At 45.8% G+C, this 19,840-nt stretch overlaps 1 long non-coding RNA gene across 1 annotated transcript; it reads right to left on the reverse strand.

Annotated features, from left to right (window-relative positions):
• Positions 1 to 15,592: 15,592 nt before the first annotated feature.
• LOC125540546 lies at positions 15,593 to 16,183 on the reverse strand. The gene is made up of 2 exons (XR_007297340.1): positions 16,139 to 16,183; positions 15,593 to 16,039 (listed from the first exon to the last, which is right to left on the reverse strand). It is a non-coding gene; the product is annotated as an uncharacterized LOC125540546 (long non-coding RNA).
• Positions 16,184 to 19,840: the final 3,657 nt, after the last annotated feature.

Raw genomic sequence — 19,840 nt, forward strand, 5'->3', positions numbered from 1 at the left:
GCTTTATGAATTTGCAATTTGAGCATAATAATTTCTTTAGAAAAGAGCTTAAGAGTGGCAAGAGTGGCGTCATAGCAACTCATGGTTTGAAACCATAAGACTGCTCTCACGCGCCACCTTTTATAGTGGATACCCTCAAACATAGGAGGTCTCATGGAAGCAGCAAAACCACTTGGGGTAAATTGCCTATCATAAGGTTTTTGGATTGTTGGAAATATGAGCAATTTACCATATGATTTTATTAACGGAAATACTGAATAAAGCATGACTAAAATAGCAGAGATAAAGCAAGTCATGCGATCTGACAGAGAGAAGGTAAATATCATCTTCACATATGAACTGTAGGCAAACATATCTAGGGCAAGCAGCATATATGAAGTAGAGCCTAACATATGTAGGGCAAACAGTAGAACAAGGAACTGTGACATGACTTCTAACAAAAAAAGTAAGAACACGTACGGGACAGCGGCAGTAGCGGTAGCACTGGACTTGGGGTCGGTGTCCTCGCTAGCCATGTCGTCGAGGAGGTTGTCAACATCACGGAAGAAGTCGTCGGAGTCCGTGACGAAGGAGTGGAGTCAGTAGTCGTGCAGAGCGCTCCCCAAAAACCTTATCACCCTTCTCCCGTACAGGACTCAAAAGGTGTGGTTTCGAAGGCCTATTGTCCCGACCTGCGGTGCACGCCGCAAGCCGGGATGGGGAAGATCGTAGCAGCAGCGCAGTGCTCAGGAACCGGTGGTGAGAGGAGGAAGTAGTTCTGGTGCGTCTCTCCGAGAGGAGCGATCTCCCTTTTATAGGCGCAAGAGAAGGAGGCGAGAGGCTGCGCCGGGAGCTGAAGGGAACGCGGGAGACGAAACGAATAGGCAGCAGCCGAAGAGGCGCGCCGTTCGGATTCAGTGTCCACTACAGAAAAACGTTTCAGCTTTGGAGTGACCTTTCGTATACCCGTAGTGCGTGGCAAAAATTTAGACATCGGCTTGGCTCATTCCCGCAACCGGCGCGGCGCGGCACGGCGCAGCGAGGTGGGCGGCGGAGGAGAAGCGCGCGTGGATGTCCCTCTTGTTCTCATGCTCATACAAGTGGGGAAAGAACCTCCCTTATAAAGAGGTCCAACTCCCTCTAAACTAGCAATCTGGGACTAAACTTTAGTTCCACCTCTTGCCTTGCAAGAATGGGCTGCGTGGGCCTCTAGGATTTATTAGGTATTTCTGAAACTGCTATTGGGCTAGGTCCAAATAGACAAAAATTCCAGCATAGAGAACGAATTTAGTTTTGCAGTATTTTTCCTCTTTTCAACTGAACACAAATGCTATATGGGAGGGAGAGAGAGTTCATGCATCGTCAGTAAATGTAACCACTAATTAGATGTTGTTTATTTGTGTTAAAGAGCTCAAATATACGAACAAATCAATAGTACATTTTTTTGACCCAAGAAATTAACAGGCCGCTGCATCAAGGTGGAAAACTCAAACAACCACATGCATCATATGGTGCAGCAGGGGAGTGGGGACGGTGGCAGATCAGAGTGGGGCAGCAGCGGTGGAGTGGGGAGGCGGCCGGAGTGGGGGCGTCTGGATAGTGGGGCAGCAGGGGAGTGGAGAGGCGGCTGGAGTGTGAGCGGCGGCGGCCGGAGTGGGGCAGCAGGGGAGTGGGGAGGCGACAGGCGGCGAGAGCGAGGGGAAGGAGCAGCGGAGGGCGGCGACCGAGAGACGGCGGCAAGAGCGCGCGGGCAGCAAGAGAGGGGGTGACGAGAGGGAGGAGAAGTAGCGGAGGGGATGAGCATTACCCGTGCCGGCGACGAGAGGACCTGCGGCGGCGGTGGAAGTGGCGGCTAGGAGGTGTTGGGGAACGTTGCAGAAAACAAAAATTTTCCTACGGTTTCACCAAGATCCATCTATGAGTTCATCTAGCAACGAGTATTCAGATTGCATCTACATACCTTTGTAGATCGCGAGCGGAAGCGTTCACTAGAACGTGGATGATGGAGTCGTACTCGCCGTGATCCAAATCACCGATGACCAAGCGCCGAACGGACGGCACCTCCGCGTTCAACACACGTACGGAGCAGATGATGTCTCCTCCTTCTTGATCCAGCAAGGGGGAAGGAGAGGTTGATGAAGATCCAGCAGCACGACGGCGTGGTGGTGGATGTAGTTGTCACCGCAGCAGGGCTTCGCCGAGCGTCTGCGCGAGAGGGAGAGGTGTAGCAGGGGAGAGGGAGGCGCCAAGGCTGTAGGGTGCGGCTGCCCCCTCCCTCCCCCCTTTATATAGGCCCCTGGGGGGGCGCCGGCCCTTGGATATTGGATCTCCCAAGGGGGGCGGCGGCCAAGGGGGGTGGAGTACCCCCCAAGGCAAGTGGGGCGCCCCCCCACCCTAGGGTTTCAACCCTAGGCGCAGGGGGTGGGCCAAGGGGGGCGCACCAGCCCACTATGGGCTGGTTCCCCCTCCCACTTCAGCCCATGGGGCCCTCCGGGATGGGTGGCCCCACCCGGTGGACCCCCGGGACCCATCCGGTGGTCCCGGTACAATACCGGTGACCCCCGAAACTTTCCCGATGGCCGAAACTGCACTTCCTATATATAACTCTTTACCTCCGGACCATTCCGGAACTCCTCGTGATGTCCGGGATATCATCCGGGACTCCGAACAACTTTCGGATTACTGCATATATATATATATATATATATATATATATATATATATATATATGTGTAGACCCTACGGGTTCGGGAGACATGCAGACATGACCGAGACGCCTCTCCAGTCAATAACCAACAGCTTATCTATTTTACCTCACATGTAATGTAATTCCTCCACTGGCTCTTTGTTTCCCTTATTTTCTTTCTTCCAAAAATTTTGAGAACATCAATGAGTTGTAGTATAACACATTGGATGGTATTGTCTGAGTTTTCTTGAACATCTATCGGGGATTGAACTGACTTCTTTGTCCTTTTCTATATTAGTAACTATCAGTAGATCAAGAGGTTTCGCTATAACCTTGTGTCTGCACAACAAGTTGTTGTCGACTTATTGTGTTCTTTGTGTCGTCCATGGATCTGATGGAGTTTTCTTGTTCTGATATTTTAATGCCCTCGTTGTGGTTTTGGCTTCCTGTGTATGGTTATGCCATAATTAATTGTCTCAAAGTTTGTTGTCGGATTTACCTTTTTGTTTTGCATCAGTGGTTTGCTTTGAGTATGCTGGTCCTTGCCACAGTTTCAGTCTTAGGCCTCCTTTGGTTCATAGGATTGGAACAATATTGGATTAGGAAAATCATAGGAAGTGAAATGACGTGCTCTCAATTCCTATAGGAAACGAGATGTCATTTGATAGGATATGAATTTTTCCATTGAGGCTAGGCTAATGTTCTCCCTTTGATATGTGCATTGTGTGGCTGAATGAAAGCTATATCTTCTCGAGTATCCGTCCTGGTGGAATTTGAACTGAATACCTCGATATTCTCTTTGGTATTAGTAATTATCATCAAATGAATTTTTTTTATTTTAACCTTGTGTAAGTGCATAACTTGTTATAGGCTTGCTGCCTTCGATCTTCAGAAAGATGGTGACAATATTTTATAATGGGTAGTGATAACTTGGTGCCTTTCATCAAGCTCTTATGCTTATGTAGGACTTGAAACGATAACTGTAGAGACAGTTAGTTAGTGAACTCAGCTAATTGGCTGACGTTGATGGTTATTTTAACTTGCATAATGTTGACGTGGAACAGGATTTGGATGCCCTAAACTCATTAAATCCAGGAGGAAGATGCTGCTCTCGCTGGGCGTGCAGGGCGCTGGCTATGCGGCGAACTGGTTCTACGACGTGCACCAGAAGCTGCTCGTCCGGGTGGAGCAGTGTGCCGCCGCGGAGCTCATCCAGAATCAGTGAGCACACAAACCACCACTTGATTTTTTTTCACCGGTGCTTTATTTCGGTCTGTTAGTCTAGAATCTCATTCATCTATGTAGGTCTTGCTTATATGTGTATGTGGTTGTGTTCTAAATTGGTGAGCACAACAGCAGCTATGTTGTCTTAGTGGGTAACAAACACCAGTTGATTTATCGGTCTCTTGTCTGGGTCAAATAAGTGTGTCTAGCCACCACAAGGAACCCGATATTATGGTCAAAGATATAGTATTATTTTCTAGCTGCATGCCCCCATTCATCATTCCCAGTTCAAAGCTGTGCTTACATGCTTTGCAACTTGAATTGACATCTACATATATACATGTGTAACATGTCCCATCTATGTGTCCTGCAGCAGCAGCACCAGGTTGTTGATGGCAGGGTTTGGCACCAAGATGAAGGCGAACCCGCTGGTGGCCAAGCCGGCGCACCCTTGGTTGACTTGAGCTCTAATACCGGATGAACAATTTGACTCACTTGGTTTGGTCTCAGAGAAACAATTGCCCGTCGATGAAAATAATTTGTAATTCTGGAGCTTTAGTTTTCATGATCAACGGTTTGATTTCGAACAAGTGTAGTTTTGCTTGTTCGTGGCCTGCCAATGAGCAGCAGCGGATCAATGGTGTGGTTGGGCGGCCAAGACGAAGAACCTATTGGTGGCCGGCACACCCTCCTCTCACTTGAGCTTTAGTATTGGATGAACACTTTGACACACATGTGACTGATTCTTCAAGGTCGGCTACAACCTTCTACATCCTCGGCTTCCGCAACCGTGGGAGTGGTGAGTTCTCTTTGAGCTGTCCAGGATGACCCTTTTTAGCTTGCTTATCTTTAGTCCATATTAAGCATTGGTGGGTTATTTCAAGTATGCCAGTGAGAGGATTGTCACAGTTTCAGTCTTAAGAATGCATTGTATAGCTGAATGAAAGGTGTGTCAGTTTAGGTCCTGTTAGGATTATGCACAGGCAATATATGTCAACTGTAGACAAGTCCCAACACAAACTAGACAAGGCTTGTTTTATATAGGTGGTTGTTCAGGGAGGTTTGACAAGAGAGTGAGTGATTTTTCTTTATTGCCGATGGGTGATGGCTTAGTAGGTCTTGCCTGTTGTTGACGTATGAGTGTTGCAATATTTGGTTCACTTTCTCACCGCAACATATCTACTATTGTTGGTGGTCAAATATCTTTCTAGCTGCATGCCCCCATCCATCATGCCTAGTTAAAAATTCCGCTTGCACGGTTTGCATCATGAATCGATATCTACCATGTGCAACATGTTCCATCTATGTGTCCTGCAGCAGCAGCAGCAGCGGGTTATTGATAGTGGTGTTTCGTGCCAAGATGAAGAAGAACCTGGTGGTGGCTAGGCCGGCGCACACCCTCCCATGGCTTGACCTCCAACATTGGATGAACACTTTGACTGACTTGAGAAATCAATTGCCCGTTGATGAAAATAATTTGTAGTGCTGGTTCTTTAGTTTTCATGATCAACAATGCGATTTCAAACAAGTGTAGCTTTGCCTGGTTTACTGGCTAGCTTGTTACTAGATGCCTGTCAATGTCCCTCTTGTATGCAGGCATGAGATACAATGCGTATGTACAACCAAGTGTAAAGAAGTAAAGATGTTAATGTTGAGAATACACATCTTTAATTGCATGGTGATCATTTTGTTCCGTGGCCATCTATCTGTCAATCCCTGTCGTTTTTGAGAGTTTTTCTCCAGATTACTACACCATGACTCAATGAGTTGGAGTGTTAGATTACAATTTATAACTTGCGGTTCCAATTAGTTACCAAGCACTGGGATTTTTCCAAATTTCCATCACTGCTGATATAGCCGATGGCACGAAGCCGAACGCAGACAGAGATGTGCAATGGTTCATTCTACAAAGGGTGTTCATCCAAATTAATTAATTCAAATTTATCACCGTCTGCCGGAGTTTTTTCTTCTTCATAGAAACACCTTTTTTTTGTTGTAGTAGTATATGCATCATTTAACGGGTTCTCTTCCTCAGTCCATGAAGCATGTGAATTGTTGCATTATCAAAACGAATTGATCTGGTGGCAAACGCCTCGGAAAGGAACCAACCTCATTGAATGACGTGGCCTTGAGAAACCCGTGCCACTTAACTCACTTTCCTGTGAATGAAATTTTCCTACGGTTTCACCAAGATCATCTATGAGTTCATCTAGCAAACGAGTATTCAGATTGCATCTACATACCTTTGTAGATTCGCGAGCAGAAGCGTTCACTAGAACGTGGATGATGGAGTCGTACTCGCCGTGATCCAAATCACCGGTGACCAAGCGCCGAACAGATGGCGCCTCCGCGTTCAACACACGTACGAGCGGATGACGTCTCCTCCTTCTTGATCCAGCAAGGGGGGAGGAGAGGTTGATGAAGATCCAGCAGGCACGACGGCGTGGTGGTGGATGCAGTTGTCACCGCAGCAGGGCTTCGCCGAGCGTCTGCGCGAGAGGGAGAGGTGTAGCAGGGGAGAGGGAGGCGCCAAGGCTGTAGGGTGCGGCTGCCCCCTCCCTCCCCCCTTTATATAGGCCCCTGGGGGGGCGCCGGCCCTTGGAGATTGGATCTCCCAAGGGGGGCGGCGGCCAAGGGGGGTGGAGTACCCCCCAAGGCAAGTGGGGCGCCCCCCCCCCCCACCCTAGGGTTCAACCCTAGGCGCAGGGGGTGGGCCAAGGGGGTAGCACCAGCCCACTATGGGCTGGTTCCCCCTCCCACTTCAGCCCATGGGGCCCTCCGGGATGGGTGGCCCCACCCGGTGGACCCCCGGGACCCATCCGGTGGTCCCGGTAAATACCGGTGACCCCCGAAACTTTCCCGATGGCTGAAACTGCACTTCCTATATATAATTCTTTACCTCTGGACCATTCCGGAACTCCTCGTGATGTCCGGGATATCATCCGGGACTCCGAACAACTTTCGGATTACTGCATATATATATATATATATCTTTACAACCCTAGCGTCACCGAACCTTAAGTGTGTAGACCCTACGGGTTCGGGAGACATGCAGACATGACCGAGACGCCTCTCCAGTCAATAACCAACAGCGGGATCTGGATACCCATGATGGCTCCCACATGCTCCACGATGATCTCATCGGATGAACCACGATGTCGAGGACTTAATCAATCCCGTATTCAATTCCCTTTGTCAATCGGTACGTTACTTGCCCGAGACTCGATCGTCGGTATCCCAATACCTTGTTCAATCTCGTTACCGGCAAGTCACTTTACTCGTACCGTAATGCATGATCCCGTGACCAACCCCTTGGTCACATTGAGCTCATTATGATGATGCATTACCGAGTGGGCCCAGAGATACCTCTCCGTCATACGGAGTGACAAATCCCAGTCTCGATTCGTGCCAACCCAACAGACACTTTCGGAGATACCCGTAGTGTACCTTTATAGCCACCCAGTTACGTTGTGACGTTTGGCACACCCAAAGCACTCATACGGTATCCGGGAGTTGCACAACCTCATGGTCTAAGGAAATGATACTTGACATTGCAAAAGCTCTAGCAAACGAACTACACGATCTTTATGCTATGCTTAGGTTTGGGTCTTGTCCATCACATCATTCTCCTAATGATGTGATCCCGTTATCAATGACATCCCCATGTCCATAGCCAGGAAACCATGACTATCTGTTGATCAACGAGCTAGTCAACTAGAGGCTCACTAGGGACACATTGTGGTCTATGTATTCACACATGTATTACGATTTCCGGATAATACAATTATAGCATGAACAATAGACAATTATCATGAACAAGGAAATATAATAACCTTTTATTATTGCCTCTAGGGCATATTTCCAACAGTCTCCCACTTGCACTAGAGACAATAGTCTAGTTACATTGTGATGAATCGAACACCCATGGAATTTTGGTGTTGATCATGTTTTGCTCTAGGGAGAGGTTTAGTCAACGGATCTGCCACATTCAGGTCCGTATGTACTTTACAAATCTCTATGTCTCCATTTTGAACACTTTCACGAATGGAGTTGAAGCGACGCTTGATATGCCTGGTCTTCCTGTGAAACCTGGGCTCCTTCGCAAGGGCAATAGCTCCAGTGTTGTCACAGAAGAGAGTCATCGGATCCGACGCATTGGGTATGACTCCTAGGTTCGGTAATGAACTCCTTCACCAGACTGCTTCTTGTGCTGCCTCCGAGGCTGCCATATACTCTGCTTCACATGTAGATCCCTGCCACGACGCTTTTGCTTGCAACTGCACCAGCTTACTGCCCCACCATTCAAAATATACACGTATCCGGTTTGTGACTTAGAGTCATCCAGATCTGTGTCGAAGCTAGCGTCGACGTAACCCTTTACGACGAGCTCTTCGTCACCTCCATAAACGAGAAACATATCCTTGGTCCTTCAGGTACTTTAGGATATTTTGACCGCTGTCCAGTGTTCCTTGCCGGGATTACTTTGGTACCTACCTACCAAACTTATGGCAAGGTTTACATCAGGTCTGGTACACAGCATGGCATACATAATAGATCCTATGGCTGAGGCATAGGGGATGACACTCATCTCTTCTATATCTTCTGCCGTGGTCGGGCATTGAGCCGTGCTCAATCGCACACCTTGCAATACAGGCAAGAACCCCTTCTTGGACTGATCCATATTGAACTTCTTCAATATCTTGTCAAGTTACGTACTTTGTGAAAGACCGATGAGGCGTCTCGATCTATCTCTATAGATCTTGATGCCTAATATATAAGCAGCTTCTCCAAGGTCCTTCATTGAAAAACTCCTATTCAAGTAGGCCTTAACGTTGTCCAAAAGTTCTATATCATTTCCCATCGAAAGTATGTCGTCTACATATAATATGAGAAATGCTACAGAGCTCCCACTCACTTTCTTGTAAACGCAGGCTTCTCCATAAGTCTGCATAAACCCAAACGCCTTGATCATCTCATCAAAGCGAATGTTCCAACTCCGAGATGCTTGCACCAGCCCATAAATGGATCGCTGGAGCTTGCATACCTTGTTAGCATTCTTAGGGTCGACAAAACCTTCCGGCTGCATCATATACAGTTCTTCCTTAAGATAGCCGTTAAGGAATGCTGTTTTGACGTCCATTTGCCATATCTCATAATCATAGTATGCGGCAATTGCTAACATGATTCGGACGGACTTCAGCTTCGCTACGGGACAGAAAGTCTCATCGTAGTCAACCCCTTGAACTTGCCGATAACCCTTAGCGACAAGTCGAGCTTTATAGATGGTAACATTACCATCCGCGTCCGTCTTCTTCTTAAAGATCCATTTATTTTCTAACGCTCGCCGATCATCGGGCAAGTCTGTCAAAGTCCATACTTTGTTTTCATACATGGATCCTATCTCGGATTGCATGGCCTCTAGCCATTTGTTGGAATCTGGGCCCGCCATTGCTTCTTCATAGTTCCAAGGTTCACCGTTGTCTAACAACATGATTTCCAGGACAGGGTTGCCGTACCACTCTGGTGCGGAACGTGTCCTTGTGGACCTACGAAGTTCAGTAGGAGCTTGATCCGAAGTATCTTGATCATCATCATTAACCTCCTCTCTAATCGGTGCAGGCACCACAGGAACATTTTCCTGAGCTGCACTACTCTCCGTTTCAAGAGGCAGTACTTCATCAAGCTCCACTTTCCTCCCACTTACTTCTTTCGAGAGAAACTCTTTCTCTAGAAAGGATCCATTCCTAGCAACAAAGATCTTGCCTTCGGACTTGAGGTAGAAGGTATACCCAATGGTTTCCTTAGGGTATCCTATGAAGACGCATTTTTCCGACTTGGGTTCGATCTTTTCAGGTTGAAGTTTCTTGACATAAGCATCGCATCCCCAAACTTTTAGAAACGACAGCTTAGGTTTCTTCCCAAACCATAATTCATACGGTGTCGTCTCAACGGATTTAGACGGTGCCCTATTTAAAGTGAATGCGGCTGTCTCTAGAGCGTATCCCCAAAATGATAGCGGTAAATCAGTAAGAGACATCATAGATCGCACCATATCCAATAGAGTGCGATTACGACGTTCGGACACACCATTACGTTGAGGTGTTCCAGGCGGCGTGAGTTGTGAAACGATTCCACATTTCCTTAAGTGTGTGCCAAATTCGTGACTTAAATATTCTCCTCCACGATCTGATCGTAAGAACTTTATTTTTCGGTCACGTTGATTCTCTACCTCATTCTGAAATTCCTTGAACTTTTCAAAGGTCTCAGACTTGTGTTTCATCAAGTAGACATACCCATATCTACTCAAGTCATCAGTGAGAGTGAGAACATAACGATATCCTCCGCGAGCCTCAACACTCATTGGACCGCACACATCAGTATGTATGATTTCCAATAAGTTGGTTGCTCGCTCCATTGTTCCGGAGAATGGAGTCTTGGTCATTTTGCCCATAAGGCATGGTTCGCATGTGTCAAATGATTCATAATCGAGAGACTCTAAAAGTCCATCAGCATGGAGCTTCTTCATGCGCTTGACACCAATGTGACCAAGGCGGCAGTGCCACAAGTATGTGGGACTATCGTTATCAACTTTAATTCTTTTGGTATTCACACTATTAATATGTGTAACATCACGTTCGAGATTCATTAAGAATAAACCATTGACCATCGGAGCATGACCATAAAACATATCACTCATATAAATAGAACAACCATTATTCTCGGATTTAAATGAGTAGCCATCTCGAATTAAACGAGATCCTGATACAATGTTCATGCTCAAACTTGGCACTAAATAACAATTATTGAGGTTCAAAACTAATCCCGTAGGTAAATGTAGAGGTAGCGTGCCGACGGCGATCACATCGACCTTGGAACCATTCCCGACACGCATCGTCACCTCGTCCTTCGCCAGTCTCCGCTTATTCCCCAGCTCCTGCTTTGAGTTACAAATATGAGCAACAACACCGGTATCAAATACCCAGGAGCTACTACGAGCACTGGTAAGATACACATCAATTACATGTATATCACATATACCTTTAGTGTTGCCGGCCTTCTTGTCCGCTAAGTATTTGGGGCAGTTCCGCTTCCAATGACCCTTCCCTTTGCAATAAAAGCACTCAGTCTCAGGCTTGGGTCCATACTTTGACTTCTTCCGGCAACTTGCTTGAAGTTCTTCTTGCCCTTGCCTTTCTTGAACTTGGTGGTTTTATTGACCATCAACACTTGATGTTCCTTTTTGATCTCCACCTCCGCTGATTTCAGCATTGAATATACCTCGGGAATGGTCTTTTCCATCCCCTGCATATTGAAGTTCATCACAAAGCTCTTGTAGCTTGGTGGAAGCGACTGAAGGATTCTGTCAATGACCGCGTCATCCGGGAGATTAACTCCCAGCTGAGTCAAGCGGTTGTGCAACCCAGACATCTTGAGTATGTGTTCACTGACAGAGCTATTTTCCTCCATCTTACAACTAAAGAACTTGTCGGAGACTTCATATCTCTCGACCCGGGCATGAGCTTGGAAAACCATTTTCAGCTCCTCGAACATCTCATATGCTCCGTGTTGCTCAAAACGCTTTTGGAGCCTCGGTTCTAAGCTGTAAAGCATGACGCACTGAACGAGGGAGTAATCATCAGCACGTGACTGATAGGCGTTCATAGCGTCTTGGTTTGCTGGGAATGGTGCTTCACCTAGCGGTTCTTCTAGGACATAATCTTTCTTGGCAGCTATGAGGATGATCCTCAGGTTCCGGACCCAGTCCGTATAGTTGCTGCCATCATCTTTCAGCTTGGTTTTCTCTAGGAATGCGTTGAAGTTGAGGGCAACATTAGCGTGGGCCATTTGATCTACAAGACACATTGTAAAGATTTTAGACTAAGTTCATGATAATTAAGTTCATCTAATCAAATTGGTGCTTCAAAACAACGAACTGTCGCAACGGTGCACAGTTAGGGGGAACACTTTCTTAAAATTATTATGAGGGATCATCTTATTTACTACCGTCGTTCTAAGTAAACAAGATGCAAAACATGATAAACATCACATGCAATCAAATAATAATAGTGACATGATATGGCCAATATCATATAGCTCCTTTGATCTCCATCTTGGGGCTCCATGATCATCTTGTCACCGGCATGACACCATGATCTCCATCATCATGATCTCCATCATCGTGTCTCCATGAAGTCGCTCGCCAACTATTACTTCTACTACTAAGGCTAACACGTTTAGCAATAAAGTAAAGTAATTTACATGGCGTTTCCAATGACACGCAGGTCATATAAAAAATAATGACAACTCCTATGGCTCCTGCCGGTTGTCATACTCATCGACATGCAAGTCGTGATTCCTATTACATGAACATGATCTCATACATCACATATATATCATTCATCATTCATCACAACTTTGGCCATATCATATCACAAAGCACTTGCTGCAAAAACAAGTTAGACGTCCTCTAATTGTTGTTGCAAGTTTTACGTGGCTGCAATAGGGTTCTAGCAAGAACGTTTTCTTACCTACGTAAAAGCCATAACGTGATTTCTCAACTTCTATTTACCCTTCATAAGGACCCTTTTCGTCGAATCCGCTCCAACTAAAGTGGGAGAGACAGACACCCGCCAGCCACCTTATGCAACTAGTGCATGTCAGTCGGTGGAACCGGTCTCACGTAAGCGTACGTGTAAGGTTGGTCCGGGCCGCTTCATCCCACAATACCGCTGAAGCAAAATAAGACTAGTAGGCGGCAAGAAAGTTGACAACATCTACGCCCACAACAATTGTGTTCTACTCGTGCAAAGAGAACTACGCATAGACCTAGCTCATGATGCCACTGTTGGGGAACGTTGCAGAAAACAAAAATTTTCCTACGGTTTCACCAAGATCCATATATGAGTTCATCTAGCAACGAGTATTCAGATTGCATCTACATACCTTTGTAGATCGCGAGCGGAAGCGTTCACTAGAACGTGGATGATGGAGTCGTACTCGCCGTGATCCAAATCACCGTTACCAAGCGCCGAACGGACGGCGCCTCCGCGTTCAACACACGTACGGAGCGGATGACGTCTTCCCTTTCCAAAGGAAGGAGAGGTTGATGAATAGCAGCGAGATACCTCGTACCGTATGATCCCGTGACCAACCTTGGTCACATTGAGCTATGATGATGCATTACCGAGTGGGCCCAAGAGATACCTCTCCGTCACGGAGTGACAAATCCCAATCTTCGTGCCAACCCAACAGACACTTTTAGCCTAGTGTACCTTATAGCCACCCAGTTACGTTGTGAACGTTTGGCACACCCAAAGCACTCATACGGTATCCGGGAGTTGCACAACCTCATGGTCTAAGAAATTACTTGACATTTGCCAAAAGCTCTAGCAAACGAACTACACGATCTTTATGCTATGCTTAGTTTGGGTCTGTCCATCACATCATTCTCCTAAATGATGTGAATCCGTTATTCAATGACATCCCCATGTCTATAGCCAAGGAAACCATGACTTATCTGTTGATCAACGAGCTAGTCAACTAGAGGCTCACTAGGGACACATTGTGGTCTATTATTTCACACATGTATTTACGATTCCGGACAAACAATTATAGCCATGAACATAGACAATTATCCATGAACAAGGAAATATAATAATTCTTTTATTATTGCCTCTAGGGCATATTTCCAACAGGAGGAACCCTAACCGCGTCGGCGGCGGCGGGTGGAGGGGACAGGAATGGGATGATCGAAGTGATGGTGCGGGAGGGGGGGGGCAGGCGCACAGCCCACGCTACAGCTAAGTGGGCTAACGTGTTGGCCTTACGGCCCACATAACAACAATGCAGCCCAGGGTAACCAACGTTGCTGCTACGCAGTAGCAGTAGCGCGTTTTGTACCAGGCGCTACTGGTACATGCTAGTAGCGTGTGGGGGGGGGGCAAACAGGCGCTACCGGTAAACTTCTATGTATAAGCATTTTCCTAGCAGTGTGACAAGGCACTACAACAAGCAAAAGGAGGAAGAAAAGTGGACAGGTCATTACTAAACAGTAAAACTGAGCTAGCTATGCCTCCTCACATCGATTTTGGGTCCTAAGCCGTCCGATTAGGCACACGAACGCATCAGATGATTCTATCGTCCCGCATCATTCTCTGGGCCTCGTCCGCCTCATCCGCTTGCACAAGCTGACAAACCAACACGTCAAAAGGGCTGCTGCTCCACAGGTTTTTCTAGGCACCTTCTCATGAACCGGACTGTTGGGCCGCGAGCTGAGTTCTTCGTGGAGGGATTGGGCCGGCTGATCTGTGGCGCTGTTCTCCAAAAAACAAAAGTATGTGGTGCTACAGCCTGTGTTTGCTTGATTAATTTGCTGTTTCTTAATGGTGCATAAGGTGGCCGGCTGTTGCGTTCCCGAGTTCCATCACCGTCCGGTTATAAGTGGACGGGAGTATTTGGTTACATATAGTTTCATTGCATCATTCTTTATTCATTTGCTTCCTTTGTGCAGCATCTAAGATGTCAAGGCTCCGGACAATGACGTGTGCCATCGAGACATGCTCCACCACTTACTCGAATGTCTTACCAAATGAATGCTAGACAAACTTTTTTGTACTATGAAATTCAAATGCTAATTTAGATGGCAGTGTCACCTGTGTCAATTTTAAAACCCGTATACCCCACCATAAGTATATTGATGTACTATTCCCTCAAAAAAGTATATTGATGTACTTTACAAAATGCTCCTTTTCTTTCTCTTATTGTGTGATGTCCAAATTTTCTTATATAATTGAATCTTTTCCTATTATTCCCATAAAATATACGGGCACAGCAACGCGCGCTTTTATGTTCTAGTATGTCATAAGATAAGGAAGTTGGTTGAAAAAAAATATAGAGTACTAAAGCAACTGTTTTGTTGAGGGAGTTTTTGTGATAATCTCTTTTCAGTTGGAGATAGGTTTAGCTCTACTGGTACTAACTATGTGGTTGATCTCAAGACAAAGAAGTGTAGTTGCAACCGATGGCAACAATCAGGAGTACCTTGTCCACATGCCATTGCTTGCGTGAGGCAAGAGAACATTGATCCTCTTCTTCTCTAGTGGACAAGGGTTACTCCATTGAGATGCACAAGAAAGCCTATGCCAACATAGTACGTACATCCTTGCAAAGATAGGACTGAATGGGAGAAGATGAATGGACTGCAGCTACTGTCAAGGCATGGGGGTGATTATGCATGCACTGCAGCTACTGTGAACTACCAGATCATAATAGAAATGGTTCAAAAATGGCTTAGTTCCACCGAATTCAGGACCACTAAATGTTCCAACAACACCTGCTGCGCCTGCACCTAACCCTGAACCAGTCTCTACTCAGGTAATTTTATCTATAGGCACTGTTCATTTCATCTTGTTCATGCATTGTACTCATCTATTTCATGTTGTACAGGAGAGTAACATCCATGGACACATTGAGATGGCACAGAAATTGCTTGCTCTGCACTACAGAGGGATAAGACCAAGGCAAGAATGTAGCCATTCTAGAGGCCAAGTTGGAAGCTCAGTTGAAGAAAGCAGAGGATGCGGCTCAGAAAAGAATTGAGAAAGAGCATGTAAAAGCTCAAGCAAAGGCAGCAGAAATAGCAGCTGAAAGAAAGGGCAGAAGCTGAGCTGAACAAGCTTGCAAGAGCAGAGACAAGAAGAAGTATACCAAGAAACAGTCTATATAATACTTGGCCTACTACTAACTGATTAGTGGTTGTTGTTTACATTGACTATCGATGCATCAAACAACCGCTAAGCAGCTCTGTTGATCAAATAGTGAATTCTCAATGCCTGAGTACATGTTATAGCTGGGACAAATCAATAGTACATGTTTTTTTCGACCCAAGCAATTAAGCATCCAGCACGAGCAGGTGAAAAACTCAACACAACCACTAACGATGCATCATATCGAGTTGATCCACAAAGACAGCCGACAAAGAAACTGATCAATGAATGGTCGCTGTCTAGACGGCAACCCGGGCAGCTGCTGCTCCTCTTTCGAGCCGTTCCTCTGCTGCGGATGCGGCGGCGTCCCTCATCTGCTGCAGCTGCTGCTCCTGGAGCTGGGGCCCGGCTGGTCCTGGAGGTGGAGCAACACCTCCAAGAAAACCTGTTTGTTTACAGGCCATGACAATGCACTTGAGAAACAGTCATCCACAACAAAAAAGAAAAGCAAAGCAAAAGTTGGGATTAGTGTTAATATGATTACCCTGCAGCTTGGCCCATTGCACTAGCCTGTATACTCCATACGCAACAAACCAAGAAAGCCACAATGAAGGCAACAGCGTTGACACATACGCAATGGCCAGTAAACCAAGAAAGCCGCCTAACAATGAAGGCAACAGCGTTGACACAGATATGCGCGGCCACGATGCGATGAAGATGGGGTGGCTGCTGGAGCGTCGCAGGAGGAGGAGGGGAGTTAACCGGTCCACACTGGCCAGGAAGCACCTGCTCTCCACCGCATATGGTGTAGAGAGAGTAATGTGTTTTCGCGCCATATGTGTGCTCGCTCGAACTTCCGGCTCCTCGCAAACTTCGCACAAACAGCTCTGCTTCATGATCGTAGAGATGATCTCGCAGCAACTTGGAGTTGGCGTGTTCTCGCTTGTATCACAGGTTAGCACTAGCTGGTTTGCCAACTGCTCCGCGGCGCACTTGTTGGTGTACCCATCACCTGCACCTGATCAAGTTCAACCATTTGTTATAAAAGTTCAGTAACATGCATATATCAGAGCAGAGTTCAACAATGATCGAGGAGCTAGCAAATGAAGAAGAAGCCATGATCATCACACATGAGCAGAAAGCAACTAGAACTACATATCGATTCAGATCATATCAATCACATATATAGCATAGCAGCAGGGTCGAGGAGCAAATGAAGAGGCATCATCACACATGAGCAGAAAGCAACTACGAATCGATTCAGATCATATCAATCACATATATAGCATAGCAGCAGGGTACGAAGAAAGCTAAACATGCATATATCAATCACTACAGAGAAGAAGAAAGCTAAACCGTTGCTCCACAAATCAAATGGAATGGACATAGATCGAGGAGCAAATGAAGAGGCATCATCACACATGAGCAGAAAGCAACTAGAACTACATATCGATTCAGATCATATCAATCACATATATAGCATAGCAGCAGGGTACGAAGAAAGCTAAACATGCATATATCAATCACTACAGAGAAGAAGAAAGCTAAACCGTTGCTCCACAAATCAAATGGAATGGACATAGATCGAGGAGCAAATGAAGAGGCATCATCACACATGAGCAGAAAGCAACTAGAACTACATATCGATTCAGATCATATCAATCACATATATAGCATAGCAGCAGGGTACGAAGAAAGCTAAACATGCATATATCAATCACTACAGAGAAGAAGAAAGCTAAACCGTTGCTCCACAAATCAAATGGAATGGACATAGATCGAGGAGCAAATGAAGAGGCATCATCACACATGAGCAGAAAGCAACTAGAACTACATATCGATTCAGATCATATCAATCACATATATAGCATAGCAGCAGGGTACGAAGAAAGCTAAACATGCATATATCAATCACTACAGAGAAGAAGAAAGCTAAACCGTTGCTCCACAAATCAAATGGAATGGACATAGATCGAGGAGCAAATGAAGAGGCATCATCACACATGAGCAGAAAGCAACTAGAACTACATATCGATTCAGATCATATCAATCACATATATAGCATAGCAGCAGGGTACGAAGAAAGCTAAACATGCATATATCAATCACTACAGAGAAGAAGAAAGCTAAACCGTTGCTCCACAAATCAAATGGAATGGACATAGATCGAGGAGCAAATGAAGAGGCATCATCACACATGAGCAGAAAGCAACTAGAACTACATATCGATTCAGATCATATCAATCACATATATAGCATAGCAGCAGGGTACGAAGAAAGCTAAACATGCATATATCAATCACTACAGAGAAGAAGAAAGCTAAACCGTTGCTCCACAAATCAAATGGAATGGACATAGATCGAGGAGCAAATGAAGAGGCATCATCACACATGAGCAGAAAGCAACTAGAACTACATATCGATTCAGATCATATCAATCACATATATAGCATAGCAGCAGGGTACGAAGAAAGCTAAACATGCATATATCAATCACTACAGAGAAGAAGAAAGCTAAACCGTTGCTCCACAAATCAAATGGAATGGACATAGATCGAGGAGCAAATGAAGAGGCATCATCACACATGAGCAGAAAGCAACTAGAACTACATATCGATTCAGATCATATCAATCACATATATAGCATAGCAGCAGGGTACGAAGAAAGCTAAACATGCATATATCAATCACTACAGAGAAGAAGAAAGCTAAACCGTTGCTCCACAAATCAAATGGAATGGACATAGATCGAGGAGCAAATGAAGAGGCATCATCACACATGAGCAGAAAGCAACTAGAACTACATATCGATTCAGATCATATCAATCACATATATAGCATAGCAGCAGGGTACGAAGAAAGCTAAACATGCATATATCAATCACTACAGAGAAGAAGAAAGCTAAACCGTTGCTCCACAAATCAAATGGAATGGACATAGATCGAGGAGCAAATGAAGAGGCATCATCACACATGAGCAGAAAGCAACTAGAACTACATATCGATTCAGATCATATCAATCACATATATAGCATAGCAGCAGGGTACGAAGAAAGCTAAACATGCATATATCAATCACTACAGAGAAGAAGAAAGCTAAACCGTTGCTCCACAAATCAAATGGAATGGACATAGATCGAGGAGCAAATGAAGAGGCATCATCACACATGAGCAGAAAGCAACTAGAACTACATATCGATTCAGATCATATCAATCACATATATAGCATAGCAGCAGGGTACGAAGAAAGCTAAACATGCATATATCAATCACTACAGAGAAGAAGAAAGCTAAACCGTTGCTCCACAAATCAAATGGAATGGACATAGATCGAGGAGCAAATGAAGAGGCATCATCACACATGAGCAGAAAGCAAGCACAACTAGGAGTCCTAAGCACAACTACAGATCGATTCAGTGATTCAGACCATGCATGTCGACCACACAGCATAGCAGCAGGGTACGTACGTAGTTCATCTTCAAAAATAGAGCTAGAAGCAGTAGTGATTCAGAACATATCGATCGCATAGCATAGAAGCAGTACCTAACTGTTGCATTCACAAACCATAGGAGAGCAAAAATAGATGCCACTCGATCTGTAACCCAAACATCATGACTCTGTTTCACTCGATGAGCAAGAAAGCAAGCACGACTACATATGGATTCAGTGATTCAGAAATAGAGCTGCAGCATGTAAGTAATTCAGTGATTCAGTAATTCAGTGATTCAGAAAGCAAGCACGACTACATATGGATTCAGTGATTCAGTGATATATTTCAGTGAAGGCCTCCCTGCTGGCAAAGACAAGAAGCTAGTAGCCTAGGTACAGCAGCACACAAGTGCATCATCACATTCACACCACACCAGCAGCAGAAAGTAAGTAATTAAGGAAGCTGCAGCATGTGGATTGGTGCTAGTTACCGTACCGGACACATGGTCTCGGACGACAGCGCTGCTGTAGAGGAGGTGGGACGATGAGGCGCCCGAGTGTGGCGCCGGGGAGATGACAGCAGCGGACGCGAGCGGGGCCTTGGCCTTGGAGTGGTGAGGCGGCTGCTTCTCGGTGGTGGCCTCATCTGCAACTGCAAAACCATTCCCGTAGTGATAATTAAGATGGAGGAGGCCGCTGGTGAATCGGAAGTAGAAAGGCGATGGAGGTTTGCTTAATTACGTGGTGAGGTCTTGGAGTGGGCGTCGCGCTGCAGGTGAGGCGGCTGCGTGCGAGGTCCTGTTCCTGTTGCTGTACA

The sequence above is a fragment of the Triticum urartu genome, chromosome 2, assembly GCF_003073215.2.
Source record: "Triticum urartu cultivar G1812 chromosome 2, Tu2.1, whole genome shotgun sequence".
NCBI lineage: Eukaryota > Viridiplantae > Streptophyta > Magnoliopsida > Poales > Poaceae > Triticum > Triticum urartu.